We start from the raw sequence: 14502 nt of genomic DNA, 5'->3' as shown, positions 1-14502 counted from the left end.
TGTTTGACTCATTGTGTGAGACTTGTGTTCTAAACACACTGTTTTGCAGCTTCATAAAGACCACTTAAGGGCAGATAAGATGTGAGTGAGATTAAACGAGATGTTTTGCTTTTTGTAAGCAGATAACCGTATGCATCTCCCAGGCTTCTGATTAAGCTTCATAAAATAGTCACCTGAGTGAGCTCTGACAGTTCACACAGAAAATCCACCACACCAGTCACCTCAAACAGAATCTAACCATCAGTGTCTTTCTTTTAGCTGAGATGAAACGTACTCTTGCCTGGTTGCTTGCTGGTGTAAGAACCGTTGGCGTGTGCCTGCTGTTTGGCCTCCAGACTCAACCACCATGAAGCCACCTGCATGTGCCATTGACCCTCTAGCTGGGCCAGAAAACCTCCCCAGTATGGTCCACGCATCCTGCTACAAAGACTGATCCCTGCATAGACTTGTACTAAAGCTAGCACTACTAACATGCAGTATTTACAACATCTATACATAGTCATACAAACACAGCAACCATAGATCTAAGACTTCCAGTGTTAATCTCAGAGGATTTCTGTGGAATATTGGACTCAATTATATTTCTCTGTTCATTATTAGTTATCTCTTTATCATGCTTTTGTTGTGTTATCTGATTTTCTATTTGAGGATGGGTTTCCCTGTTAAGTCTTAGTTCTTCTCAAGGTTTCTACCTCTACCTTTGGATATTTTTGTCCTTGCCACATCATCAGGTCTAGCTTACATGGGACTCAGATCTCTCCAAAGCTGCTTTGTAACAAAGCCTGAAGCGCTACATAAAACAAGTTGCTTGACTATAAAGGGTCTACCGATTTTGTTGTGTCTTCTTAATGAGAAACTCACAATTCTCTCAAACACTTGCTATCATCTTCGATCGAAACTCAAGCTGTATGTTTCTACTATTAAGCTGTCTTTAGGGCTGGTCCACATTTACTGTAGATATGTATTACTTTACCATCACTGTGTGTTTAGCAAGTTTATAGTCACTTAAGCAGAACTGGAGAAACTAGTCATTTCTTCAGTGGTCTACAATTTCATAATTGCAGCTCCACTACAAGGCAAGGGATGCTGGATGGGGGAGGAGGGGGGGGGGGGATTGGTGCCTGAGGCTCTCCCTTGTAAACAGGCTTTCCACAGACTCCTGATTGTCTTACATTCTCAGAATCCTGAAGTTCTTACATTCTCACACCTTCGCTTCACCTTTGGTAAATAAAAGACTGAAGACTGATATCAGCATTGTCATACCTTTAGTCCACCTTCTGTAAATAAAAGACTGACATCCTGCTAACAGGTAATTATACCTACGTCAGTTACAAAAATGTGATACAATTGCTGACATGTTAAGTTTGCTCAGAAGCATGGCTCAGTGCTTTGGTTATGTGTTGTTCCTTTGTAACATATGAATTTAAGCAGTATTCACCATTAAGGGGTCTGCTGTGTGTTTCTTTTAAATTCTACATTTTTAGTACATAACACAAAACCTATGCAGTAAAGACTTGATATATTTAACTTTGCTGCATATCTGATTTGGTTTAGATCCAACATGATTTGATTCAGGCTCATTGAATTTCTTACGCCTCTCACATCAGAGCCCCTGTGTTCTGAAGGCCCTGAATGTGCCTTGTTAAAGTCTTCAGTAATACATGGCTTTCAGAGGAACTCATATCATAACACACCACATTGCGACATTCTAGGAACAGCATCTTCTTTGTAGCTTCCTCTGATGTGTTTGTGCTGTGCGTATGCCCATCTGCTTTAGGGAGCTCATTTCAGACTGATTTACTTTACATGCTCAAAGCTTCCCAATTTGTCTTTTTCTCATGGAAAACAAATCTCTCTCTCTATCTCTCTCTCTCTCTTTCTCTCTCTCTCTCTCTCTCTCTCTCTCTCTCTCTCTCTCTCTCTCTTTCTTTCTCTCTCTCTCTCTCTCTCTATATATATATATATATACAATCATATTTAAGTTGCACCCATTCCTGACACAGATATGCAAATTATGAATAACCCCTCCTGTCATTGAGTTGTGGAGCAGTGTTCTCTGGAATGATGGTGCTCCATCCAGTACTTTTGGATGAGTAAGGGAGTTGGAGACAGTTATTCTAACAAAAGCAAGATAAACTGTTTTTCATACCCTTGATTACAGAAGGAACAATTAACAGGTTTCCCAATACTTTTGCCAATATAATGTGGGTATGGGTATATGGGTATATGTGGGTAACTGTACTGTTCAATATTAATCCTGTGGTTAAACACTCTCACATTTACTGGTCACTTTACTCATGGTCATTGGAGTTAGGCTGAAGTGAAGCTGAGCTAAAGCATGCTGTTTCTTGTTGTTCTCTCTCTCTCTCTCTCTCTTTCTCCTCAGCTCTGCTATGTAAAGCAACCCTGTGTTTTACTGTATTTTGCCAGTTACTGTAAGTGTTCCTTGTCACATGTACTGTACTGGACCTCAAATCCACTCAGCACATGTAATGGATTCTGTCATTTATAACACTACAGTTATATTAACACCTACCTGAATTCAGAGAGCAAATTTAACACAAAATAACCCACACTTACAAAGTTTAAGCAGGTTTTTCCACAAAATCTAAAATCTAATATGTACACACGTGTGCACACCCTTAGTGAGCAGAGGGGCATTTTGATTGTTGTCATTGATACTGCTTGAGATGTTTCTACAACTGTTCCTACAATTGGAGCCACTTGGGGTCATTTCAATTGATTGAACATGATTGGGGATTCAACAGTTGGCAGTGCATGTCAAAGCAAACTCCAAGCCATGGGGTCAAAGGAATTATCTGCAGACCTCAGAAACAGGATTATCTGGTGAAGGGTACAGAAAAATTGTTGCACCTTTACAGGCCCCAAAGAGCACATAGAAGTTTGGAAACACTAAGAATCTACTTAGATCTTGGCCAGAAAGCTGAGCAGGAACCCGAGAGTCAGCGTATCCTTGTCGAGATGGGAGAATCTTTCAGAAGATCAACTAACCAGGCAACACTCCACAAATCATGCCTTTGTGGTGAAGTGGCCTAATGGTAGCTACTTTTTAGGAAAAGGCACGACAGTCCACTTGGAGTTTGCCAAAAGGCACCTAGTGGACTCTCAAACCATGAGAAACATGATTCTTTGGTCTGATGAATCCAAAAGTTTTTGGCCTGAATACCAAGCATCTAATGCTGTCCCTACAGCAAGGCATGGTAATGGGAGCATCATGATGTTTTTCAGAAGTGGGACCGGGGTTACTAGCCCTGATAGAGGGGAAGATAAATGCAGCTAAGTACACAGAGATCCTTGAAGAAAACGTGCTCCAGAGCGCTCCAGACCTCAGACTTTGGCAAAGGTTTACCTTTCAACATGACATCGACCCAAAGCCAAGAGAACAGAGGAGTGGCTTCAGAGAAAGTCTGTGAATGTATTCAGACCTGAATACAACTGAACATCTGTGGAAGAAGCTAAAAATGGCTGTGCCCAAAACCAGCTCTCCCCATCCAACCTGACGAAGCTTGGAAGGATGTGCCAGGAATGGGCAAACGGAAACAAGTGTGCCAAGCTTGTAGTTTCTTTCCCAAGATGCCTTGAATGTGCATCAAAGTCAGTTAAATTACATATTTATTATTGGTGATTGCGTGTAACTGTTTAAGGCAAAAAAAATAATCATTTAGTCTATTATAGAATTAGTCTGTCATGTGATAAAACGTGGAGAAGAAGGAGGTCAAAGTGGTGTGTGGACTTTCAGGCTTGACCGTAGCAATATTTAATGCAGTAATAGTTTTATTTGCTTTACATGTAGCCTTTGTTCTGATTACCATGGTGACAAATGTTCGTTTCAGCTAGCATTGCAATGTCATTTACAATGTACAATGCTATGCTAACAGTTATGAGCACTGTAGTATAATTTGCTCTGTGCAGAGTCTTTCAGTGTCTGGTGCATCGATTAGTGACAGCTTCATCCTTTTCTATTTGAACTGGTCATAGGCTTGTAAATCGATGCAATTTTTTCCTGATATAAATCTTGTTTTTTATTAAACAATTATGACTGAAAACCTGAAACCCCAACCAAAAATAGAGAAACTGATGACTATCTAGATATTATGTTCACCATTATAAATAGGCACATGTCCATAAGATAGAAAGAGAGCCAGGGAGAGAGTCAGCTGGGGTCTGCTGTTTTATTATTAATGTGGTAGTCTCTTAGGAATGAGAACATATATGAAGCTGAGAACATGGCTAAAACTGTCTGAGAGCTGTCCTCACACATCTGTCCCCAAGGGCCATTCTCAAGCTAACTGCTCTTTTATATTTAGCCTGAGGGACGGCACTAAGTCCAGAGATCAGGAAATGGATTCAAAATTTGCAACAGTAGACTATACAGATTTTTCCGCTGCATTTTATCAGGATAAAAAGGAGAGATTATCCTCAAATTCTGTGGTTAAATTACTATCATATTTTAAATGTATTAAGCTTTCTGTAAGGGGAACCAGTTGATCAGGCAATTTCTTTTTTAAGATGAAATATACTATTTCCTATATGCTAAGACCCCAAAACATCTGGAGGAAAACAAGCCATGCATACACAAAAGTAGGCCAAGTTACACTATATGCACAAAAGTTTTGGGACACCTACTCATTCGTTGTTTTTTCTGAGAAAATGAGTCTATCCTGCTTTTGTTAGAGTGACTGAACTATTGTTCAAGCTTTTTACTAGATTTTGAAGCTTTACTGTGAGGATTTGACTGCACTGAGCGACAAGAACATTAGTAAAGTCAGGCTGTTGACAAAAGTATTGGATGAGCACCATCATTCCAGAGAACACAGTTCCCTCTAGCCCACGCCTTTAGGCATGGTGCCACTAGGTTCATGTTTATCTGCTCCAGAGAATCCTTTTCTATTGGTGATACTTCTCTAAAGAGACTAGACAAGCTGCGTGTCTGTATTTGCACATCTGTGTCAGCAATGGAGTGTCCACAAACATTTGGGCATACATTGTACAGATATACTCTTCTTAGAACAAATGTCATCAACTTTGTCTGGTCCTGCAGAGACCCAGAAGACAGATTCCCATGGGATCCCTGACATGACTGCATTTCACACCGTGTTGTATGACATCTAGGGAGCCTCACAATAAGTGAGAGGACAATAGGAGTTAAGGGAGAGTTTTTTTTATTGCTATTATTTTACCGTTCTGTTGTAGAAGAGGAAGACTCGTGGGATGTATCTCTATGTGTGCGGGTGTGTTCATCTGTGTGTGTTAGAATTCCAGGAAATTCTGGGACTCAGATGGTGTAGAACATTAGAAACAATTTGTCCTTGAGGCCCTTTTAGCTAGACCTGCCAAAGATATGGACCATTATTTCCCATCGGAGCTCCAAACAATTGCAGGCTTGTGTCTGATGCAACATGTTGCTCCGAAAACACTAAAAAGGAAAACCTCTAAGTATGACAGCGTATTACAAAGCTTCACTGCTTGACCAACAAAAAGGTTTGCCAGATTAACAAGTGGCCTCACTGTACTGGTTCTAATGGTAGACACTTGCTCAGAGATGCGAAGCAAAACCACACACTAGAACAATGCAATGAGGTTTAGACCAGCGCTGTAATATTACAATCCAAGTGAGTTTAATTACACTATCACACTTTGTTTGTCCTCTCTGACTTTACACTTCAGCTGATTCAGGCCTTCTGAGGTTTTTCTGGTGTCCTGATTTTGTCAGGTGCCATCTGCACCCAAGACTTTCTCCTGGAGTGGTGTGTGTATGTGTGTGTGTGCGTGTGTGAGTGAGTGTGTGTGTTTTGGCCAAATATTAGGCTTTACGTAGGGACCAGATGTCCCCAGCACAATGGTAGCATTAAAGCATTTGGCATGATGAGGCCGTTTAGCTTTTCCCACAAGATCTCTCTCTTTTTTCGCAACAAGGCACCTCTTAACACATTGAAAGAGTCTAAAGGTCTCATTTTGCTTACTGAGGTTAAGAGAAGTGTTGGGCTCAAGTGCAGTACCGTTATGCAGCAATCAGTGGAACAATGGAAAATATCCCACAACGGTAGGAATGCCAACATCCTATTATGTGTGTCTGAGAAAGATATGTGAGTGTGAGATTAGGGCTAGAGAGAGAGACAGACAGACAGACAGACAGAGGGAGTGTGTCGGAGTGTGTGTGTGTGTGTGTAGGTGTGTCCATGTGTTTGTGTATGTGTGGGAGGAAGCAGCTGTCATAGCCAATCTCTGTCAGACTCCTCCTCTGTGAAAGCTAAAGCTAAAACAAGCCACTCGCAGACGAGCTTTTCTCAAAGGCACCTCCACACCAGCACACTTTTGATGAAGATTGTTATCTTTTAAATACATAAGGCATTTCAAGTTTAGATTTTTTTGGGACATTATATGATATGTAATATCAGTACAACAGAAGCACAAAGCGTCCATATATTGGGAAACAGTATTTAACATAGTTTGTGTAGATGCTTATGTAATATGTAGGTATTGCTAAATTTTTAAAACACACCATTCACTCCCCAGTCCACACGATCCATTACTCCACCCCCAGCTCCTCAACCTCCATCTGTTTGGCTAGAAGAATGTGGCAGAATCTAGTAATTATTAGTAAAAGGTTTCCAGTGCCAGAGGAAGCAGAGCAGCCCCAGATCTCAAGCTTTTAGCTGTTTAGCAATAAACCAATTAAACAAGGACAGTTTATGTAGCCCAACACAATTAATATTTTGAGTGTTTTCTCCAATCAGTTCAACATAAAACATTACTTTAGTTATGACTGCAGTCTCAGAATTATTCAACCCCTTTAGTGCAACCTTTTGTTGTTATGACCTGCTGCAAACCAGCTTCTGTCAGAGTTCCTGAGAATCTTAGTCCATTCTTCTTGGGCAGTGACCTCCAATTCATTAATGCTCATTCTGCTGATGTGATGATCACTCCAGAATCTTCCAGGACTTTCTCTGAAACCAAGCTTACTAGACTTTACTTAGACTTTGGGGTATATTTACGATCATTGTCCTTTTAGAAGGTTAAATGATGCCGAAGCTTCTGATGCCTTCCTCTAAGATTTCCTCTTAGAGGAAGGCATGATGCCTTCCTCTAAGATTTCCTAATACTTGATGGAATCCATCTTGCCCTGCACATGTTGCAGGTTTCCAGTGCCAGAGTAAGCCATGCTTCAATGTAGGCTGGGTCTTCTTTTTTAGTTTCCTTCTTCCTCCTTCAGACAAACCACAAATCCATAGGCCCAAAAAGTTCCAGTTGTGTCTCATCGCTCCACAGAACACAATCCCAAAATGTCTGAGTCTTATTTATATGGGTTTGAGCAGATTGGAGCTGACTGTTCTTGTGCTTTTGGGTCAGTAGAGGTGTACAGGCATAGAGAGCTTCAGCGTTTAGTATATGCCTGAAAACTGAAACCTCAGTGCCTGCTGCCACCAAATCTTGCTGCAGATCATTGGCAGTCACTCCTCAGAAATCTGGCAGCAGCCGGTGATAACTTTCTCTGTCTACTACGTCCAGGTAGTGTAGCCAGTGTTCCTTTAAATTTGAACTTGTGAACTCTGCTTCTAACTGTATCTCCAGGAATATTCAGTGCCTTTGCTTTCTTTTTGAATCCTTTCTTTTGTTGTTGTTTAAGCCAGGGAATGATCTTTTCTCTGAATCATTTCGGAGAACTCTCTTGACTTATTGACTTATAGCCATATTTTTAACATGCAGGCAAATGTCACAGTCAACAAACCCCTAACCAGTCCAGGTATGCTATGTGTTCTATCTCAAGCACTCCTGATTCAACTACTGAAGCACTTACGAGGGATATGGGCACTTGTTCTATTAGTTGTGTTGAGATATTAAAAACAGCTGAAAGTTTGTACATTTGGGTTTATATATATATATATATATATATATATATATATATATATATATATATATATATATATATATATATATATATAACTGCATAAATGTGTATGTGTGTGTGTATGTGCGTGCTTGTGAGGAGGGAGTGATTAGGTGTGTGAAAAGAATGTGCTTATGCATTGTGGCCTTCTCCAGCCTTCATTAGGACACCCAACATAGCAAGTTATTTTTGCTGTGGGAGTTTTTGCTTGTATAGTTGGGGGTTTACCTTTATGATACCCCTTGTTTCTATGACCTATCCCAAGGGAGCGTCTGTCTTTTCATCTGCTTTTGAAACCACCAGCAGAATGTATAAGGGTTTGTTTTTATTCACTTACGAATTATACTTCACTGCAACTGCAGTGCATATTCCATTACTCAGCACGCCTCCCGTAATGGTCCTAATTACACCACACACTAACCTCACCTGTTGTTTCTGACTGAATGACGTTATTGCTATTTTTACACGTAGGACGATTACATGGACTTAAATGCACTTCATGCTGCTCATTGTCATTATCATACATCTCACTGTGGACCACTTGTTTAGTGTCCCTTTTTTGTATTGATGTAATGAGAGGTTCAGGTTTAAGGAGGTAAAGAAGTGTGCAGTGTATGTTTTTGGACCAACCATAAAATGACAGGCTCTGGGACAAATCCCAGCTGTGCCATTACAGCTTTTGAACAGCTCTTTGCCCTAAGAATAAGGTCTGTGTGTGTTGTATGTTGCAGAGGTGTGCTTGCTCTGGCCAGGGTGCAAAAAGCTATGCTTCATTGGAGCACAGAGTGTGACAGGATACAGGGAAGTAAAAAGGTCCATCAAACACGACGACAGAGAGAAAAACAGAAAGAGAGAGAGAGAAAGAGAGAGAGAGGTGGGTTTGTGGGGAAAGAAAAAAGGGTAGAGCAAGAGAGAGCATGCATCAGAGATGGTGCAACAGAGAGAGACAGACAGACAGTCTGAGAGAGGGAGAGAGAGGAAGTTACTGCTTCATGCCTCAGTGCAGTCAAACAGTGGCCAGGCCTGTCACTGCTGGGCTTCACAAGGACTTTGAAGAGAAAGAACTGGACTTCACATTCCCTGTGAGACCAAAGAAAAGTGGAAGTCAGAGTACTTTACATACGACCATTAACATTAAACATTAAAAATGAAAAACTTTATTGTTTTGCTATAGGGAATGCACAGCTATTCATTTTTAATCATTCCAAAAAAATACCAACAATACTCAGCCACAGTGGTCTCCATCTTACCACACATATTAGTCATATACACTGATCCATTAGCCCATTCCTGATACATTAGGCAGTAAGTGAACAGTAACAAATGGGCAAGCATTGGGATATGAGTCACTTCAAAAGTCATTTTGTAATGGCTAGATGACTGGGTCATAACTTCAGAAACAAGATTCTAGAAGCCTAAGGCTCACTGATGTAAGCAATGGATGCTCCACCATACAATGTACAAGACTTAAAGGGTTTGCTGCTAACATCAGATATTCAGAGGTCCTGTGGAGTCAGAGCTGTTTTGGGAGCACAAGGGGGACCTGCACAATATTAAGCAGGTGGTTGTAATGTTTTGGCTAATCAGTTTATAATCCAACCTGTGGTCATGTGTAGGCTTCTGTTCAGCAATCTGATGGGAAACAATAGATATAACATACACTATGTGTCCAAATGTTTATGGACACCCCTTCTAATTAATGTGTTCAGCTACTTTAAGTTGCGCCCATTGCTAAGACAGATACACAAATGCACACACACACAGCTTTTAGGTCTAGGCCCTGTAGAGAGGTACTGCCCATCGAACAGCATTGCGTTGTGTTCTCTGAAATGATGGTGTTCCATCCAATACTTTTAGGATGAGTTGGTGAGTTGGGCATGAGAACAGGTGGTGATTATCCAATATTCTGACCTTACTAATGTTCTTTTCCCTGAATACAATCAGATCCTCACAGCAATGTTGGATCCAGTAAAGCTTTCCGTAGACAGTAGAGACAGTTACTCCAACAAAAGCAGGATAAACTATTTTTAATGCCCTTGATTTTGAAAGAAACAACGAATGAGCAGGTGTCCCAATACTTTTGTCCGTGTAGTGTAAGTTAGATATCTGGGGAATAGTATCTTCTCAATGATAAAAATTGCCATAGGATGAGCGCATTTTAGTGGATTGTGTACCAAACCTTGATCCTTGCATCACACACATTTGGAAAATAAAAAGGTGATGATATTGTGCATTTATGAACATAATGCTTTATGCCTGTAGCTGCAACCATAATGTGCCCTCCAATCAGCCTGCAGGGTCTTGTTTCCCATATTAACTCCAGTAGCTGCATCAATACGAACATATCTTTATATTCTTTTAGCATGACTCACATTTACTGTACCTCGTAAAATCCATTGAATACTATCAGCATTCTATCAGTTGTACAATGTGGGTGTGAGTGTGTGTATGACCTCTCCACCCTATTTCACCTAAAAATACACCTGCTTACAGAAATATAGGAAAGCATGCTTCCAGCAGCAGTAGCAGATGACACAGCCTGGCTCAGATATTGATCGAGCCACTGCACTCATCATCATTTCAGTCTCAGTGCTGGAGCCATACAAGCAGCACACTGCTATCTGTACACACAGCATCTGTTCTTCTCACAGTAGGCAGTGTCAAATAAACAAAAGAAAATATTTGACCAAGAAAACAGTTTCATGGCCTTGGAAGCACCTCAGGCCCCTCAGCTAATCTCCCCTCAGCTGAAACATTTTGCTGCATCATCACTGCATGTAAATTATTGGCGACTGAAATATACAAGGTCCTGTTTTTTAGGGCCTGCTGATAGATTTGCCGGTGAATTGAATCCCAAATGAGTGAATAACATTGATTATCTCACTACTGTGGGATACATTAGGCAGTTAGTGAGCAGTCAGTTCTTGAAGGTGACATGTTGGAAGCAGGATAAATTGGCCAACAAGGGTAAGAATCTGAAACACTTTCACAAGAAGCAAATTGTGATGGCTAGACAACTGGGGCAGAGCATCTCCAAGACATCAGGCAGGTGTTCCTGGGATGCAGTGGTCAGTACCTACTAAAAGTGCTACAAGCAAGGACACACTGGTGACAGGGTCATGGGCACCCAAGCCCCTGTCACCAGTGTGTCCTTGCTTGTAGCACTTTTAGTAGGTACTGATATGTTGGCTATACCTTGTGTAGTCCATGCCTCAATGAACCAGGGGGCATGAAAGGGACCTACAGAGTATTAGGCAGGTGGTTTTAATGTTGTGGTTGATCAGTGTATGTGAATTTTCTGCAAGGGACAGAATCAGACACTGCTTATAAGTGTGTTTATAAGTACCCTCGAGTTCCAGGCAGTCATCGGTCTACACTCGCTCACTGCTACACTGAGCGAGGCCATTGAGGACTGTGATTGGTTCCAATAAACAACCATGTTGGTAATAGGGAAGTGTGAGTGTGAAGAAGCTTTTCAAGAACCATTAAAAAACTGTTTCAAAGTGTAGGGTCTCTGAAGCTCAAAGTAGAAAGTGCAAGTACTTTCTACTTCTACTACTAAAGTCCTTGATAAACATAACCTACAAAGGTGTGGCTTGTGAAAATAGCATTAATGATTAATATTTGACCTGATATTAATGATATTAATTCTGCCGGAACTGTTCAGGTATTATTAGTATTATTTGACCACTGATCAATCATGTTGACATGTCTATAAGCTAGTCAAATGCTGTAAATGGTCTTTTAGTTCCATCAAGCAAGCACACTTTTATTTACTACTATTTATAGGATTTTTTGAATATATGTTTACAGTACTATTTTAATAAACCACTATTTGTAGATGATTGCAGTAGTTCACAAGTGACAGGTTCCCTTGTCCATGTTTTCCTTGTGGAGCTTTCCTGTCACCTCACTGTATTCCTTTTTCACACCATTAATATGTTGCACATTTACTACAAGGCTCTTTTGGGGTTCTTTGGTAAAAGCACTTGTTCTCGATAGATCCATGTCAATTCAAAGAACTAAATGGATGCCTAAATGGTTCTTTGTTAGATGAAGGGTCCTTTATGTTATTAAAAAAACAATATAGATGTATTCATATAGATTATTCTAAATTAAAACAATTAAAAGGGGTCTATATATCACCAAAAAATAATTTTGCCATCATTATGAGTCAAGTAGCCCTTTTATAGGACCATATAGAACAATTTTTCCTAGAGGGCACTTCTACATCTCTCTAGGCTCAGTCATAGTTGGGTTTGACAGTGGTGTGTGACTGTTGTTCATTCTGACTGCAAATCCATGTGATGTGATATACTGCCTTATCTGGAGAATTTGTATAAAATTAGACACCCTTTACTGCAATATCATGATGACAATTATACGACAATCATACACAGTCTTGACTCACAGCTGTAAATCCAGCCTCACTCTGTGTGTGTGTGTGTGTGAGGTTTTGCTTTTTATTTGATTGAAGAAAATGACTAACTGAAATCCCAGGTTGGGAGTGCTCACGTGTTTCTATGTACTGCACTCTCCATGGCTTCTCAGTGTTTGCTTTTATGCTCCACAAGCCTAGGCCCTGGGTGACTGCACTGCATGTGCTGAGACTGTTTAACATGCAGGTGGGGTTCTAGCTGTTGATGATTCTGTAATTTTCCTGCCTTTACGTGATTCTCTTCTTGGCAATGGAGGATAAATGAAGTCAGAGGACTCTCTGTAGGTCATACACTCTAAGCAAAAAGAGCACCAAATACTACTGAAAACAGGTTAATAACAATAGTGAAACCCTTTTTGCAAGGCTACAAGAGGTTGTCCGTCCATGTGAGGATCAGTCAATGAAAGTCAAGGAATGAACAGTCAAGGAAACATCATATAAGCTTTTGAATGGTTCTTTTAATTGTCATTGTTCTATATAGAACCATTGCCTTTAACCCCTTGACATAGAAAGGCTTATTACACACTAAGGTGTATTATTTAGTAACTACAGGCACTTCTGTACAAACTGGTGGGGCTATTTTCTGGTAATAGAAGTTTGTAATAGGGTTAATAAGGAACCTTTGAAGAAGTCCTTTTTTAGAAAGTAACTATGAGAAAAAATAATGGATTACAGTGCTGTGCTAAAGTCATAGATTAATGCAGTGTATTTCATTATTCAGGGTGTGTTACTAATGTATTACTTGATTGATTATATCTCCAGTCAAAACTCTCATTAAGCACACAGTACTCGTTTCCAGAATATGTTTCTGAGGAGTTTAAATATAATCCACTTGCATAGTTCAAAGAAATAAGTAAAAAAAAATAATCAACAATGCTGAGAAAAGGGGACTCCAAACAACTATGCAAGATGGTAGACTACCATTCCCGCACTCTACATAATCCACCATGAACCACTTCAAAAAATCCCCTAATTAAACACCATTGAAGATCTGTGGGTAGATCTTAAATAAGCTGTGCAGGAACATGGCCCAAGAATAAGCTTACAGCCAGAAGCATTCCACAAGGAAGAGTGTGTGAACATTTCTAAAACAAGAATAGAAGCTAAAAGCTGGGAGCTGGGATATCTGCTTAAGGGTGTGTCACTAAGTACAGTTTTCATAGGCGGCCAAAAATGTATTTTAAGTTAATCAAATATGAGGTAACTTTGCATTAACGTTTGCAGAAATGTACAAATGTGCAAAAACTATGAACACAAGATATTATTAGATACTGTTTTGCCCTGAATTCTGAAGGTCACAAGCATTTTAACTGATTAAACCAAATGCCCGGGTTGGTACTTCAGCATTGCAGCAAAACAATGACCCAAAACACACAGATAAGTCAACTGTGGAAGCACTCTTTTCAAGTGGAATTCGTTTGGATGGTTAGTCACATGTGTACAATGACTAACCAGCCAAGGTGTACGATAATACACTGACTTCTAAATTCTGCCTCTCTGCCAGAATCCGACTCCCTTTGAGTGCATGCATGGCATGCAGCAGAATGTGTGCACCAGATTAACCTTGTATCCCTTCAATCTCAGTTCATGAATAAGAGTTCATCTACAGTTACAGTAGATACAGAAACTGCAAGCTTAATCTTTTGCACCCATACTGCTGTGTGATGCATGCGCGCAAAGGAGAGGATATGGATTTCAGCATAACACGGGTTCTTTTTCTTTCTGTTGTTAAATGAGTGATGATAGCCTGCCTCGACTTCCTGTAATTGGTCAAACTATGGTCCTTTGGTCCGGGCCGTGGTTTGCGGCGTCTTTCTCACCTGCTAGTTTGGTTCGGAAGGTCTGGACCAACAAGATAGGTGTGAACGCACCCTTTAGACCCCGTTTACACCTGGTCACTTTATGGGACCAGTATCTGGATTGTAGATTTTAGCTACATGCATTTACACTTGCTAGTGAAATGCGTCTCTGGTTAGTCAGACTGAATTCTGATCGCAGTGTGGAACGAATTATGCAATTGTTACTGCTGTTTTGGTTGTACTGGTAGGGGTTTCGGTTGTCCAATGTGTCTTGGAGAGATGAATGCGTTTACACTGCATCTCAGACTACCTCCTGAAGTGGTTTGAGTAATCGGATTTGAATCTTTTTTACTTGC

This window comes from Salminus brasiliensis, chromosome 8 (genome assembly GCF_030463535.1).
Source record: "Salminus brasiliensis chromosome 8, fSalBra1.hap2, whole genome shotgun sequence".
Classification (NCBI taxonomy): domain Eukaryota; kingdom Metazoa; phylum Chordata; class Actinopteri; order Characiformes; family Bryconidae; genus Salminus; species Salminus brasiliensis.
This window is presented reverse-complemented; position numbering follows the sequence as displayed.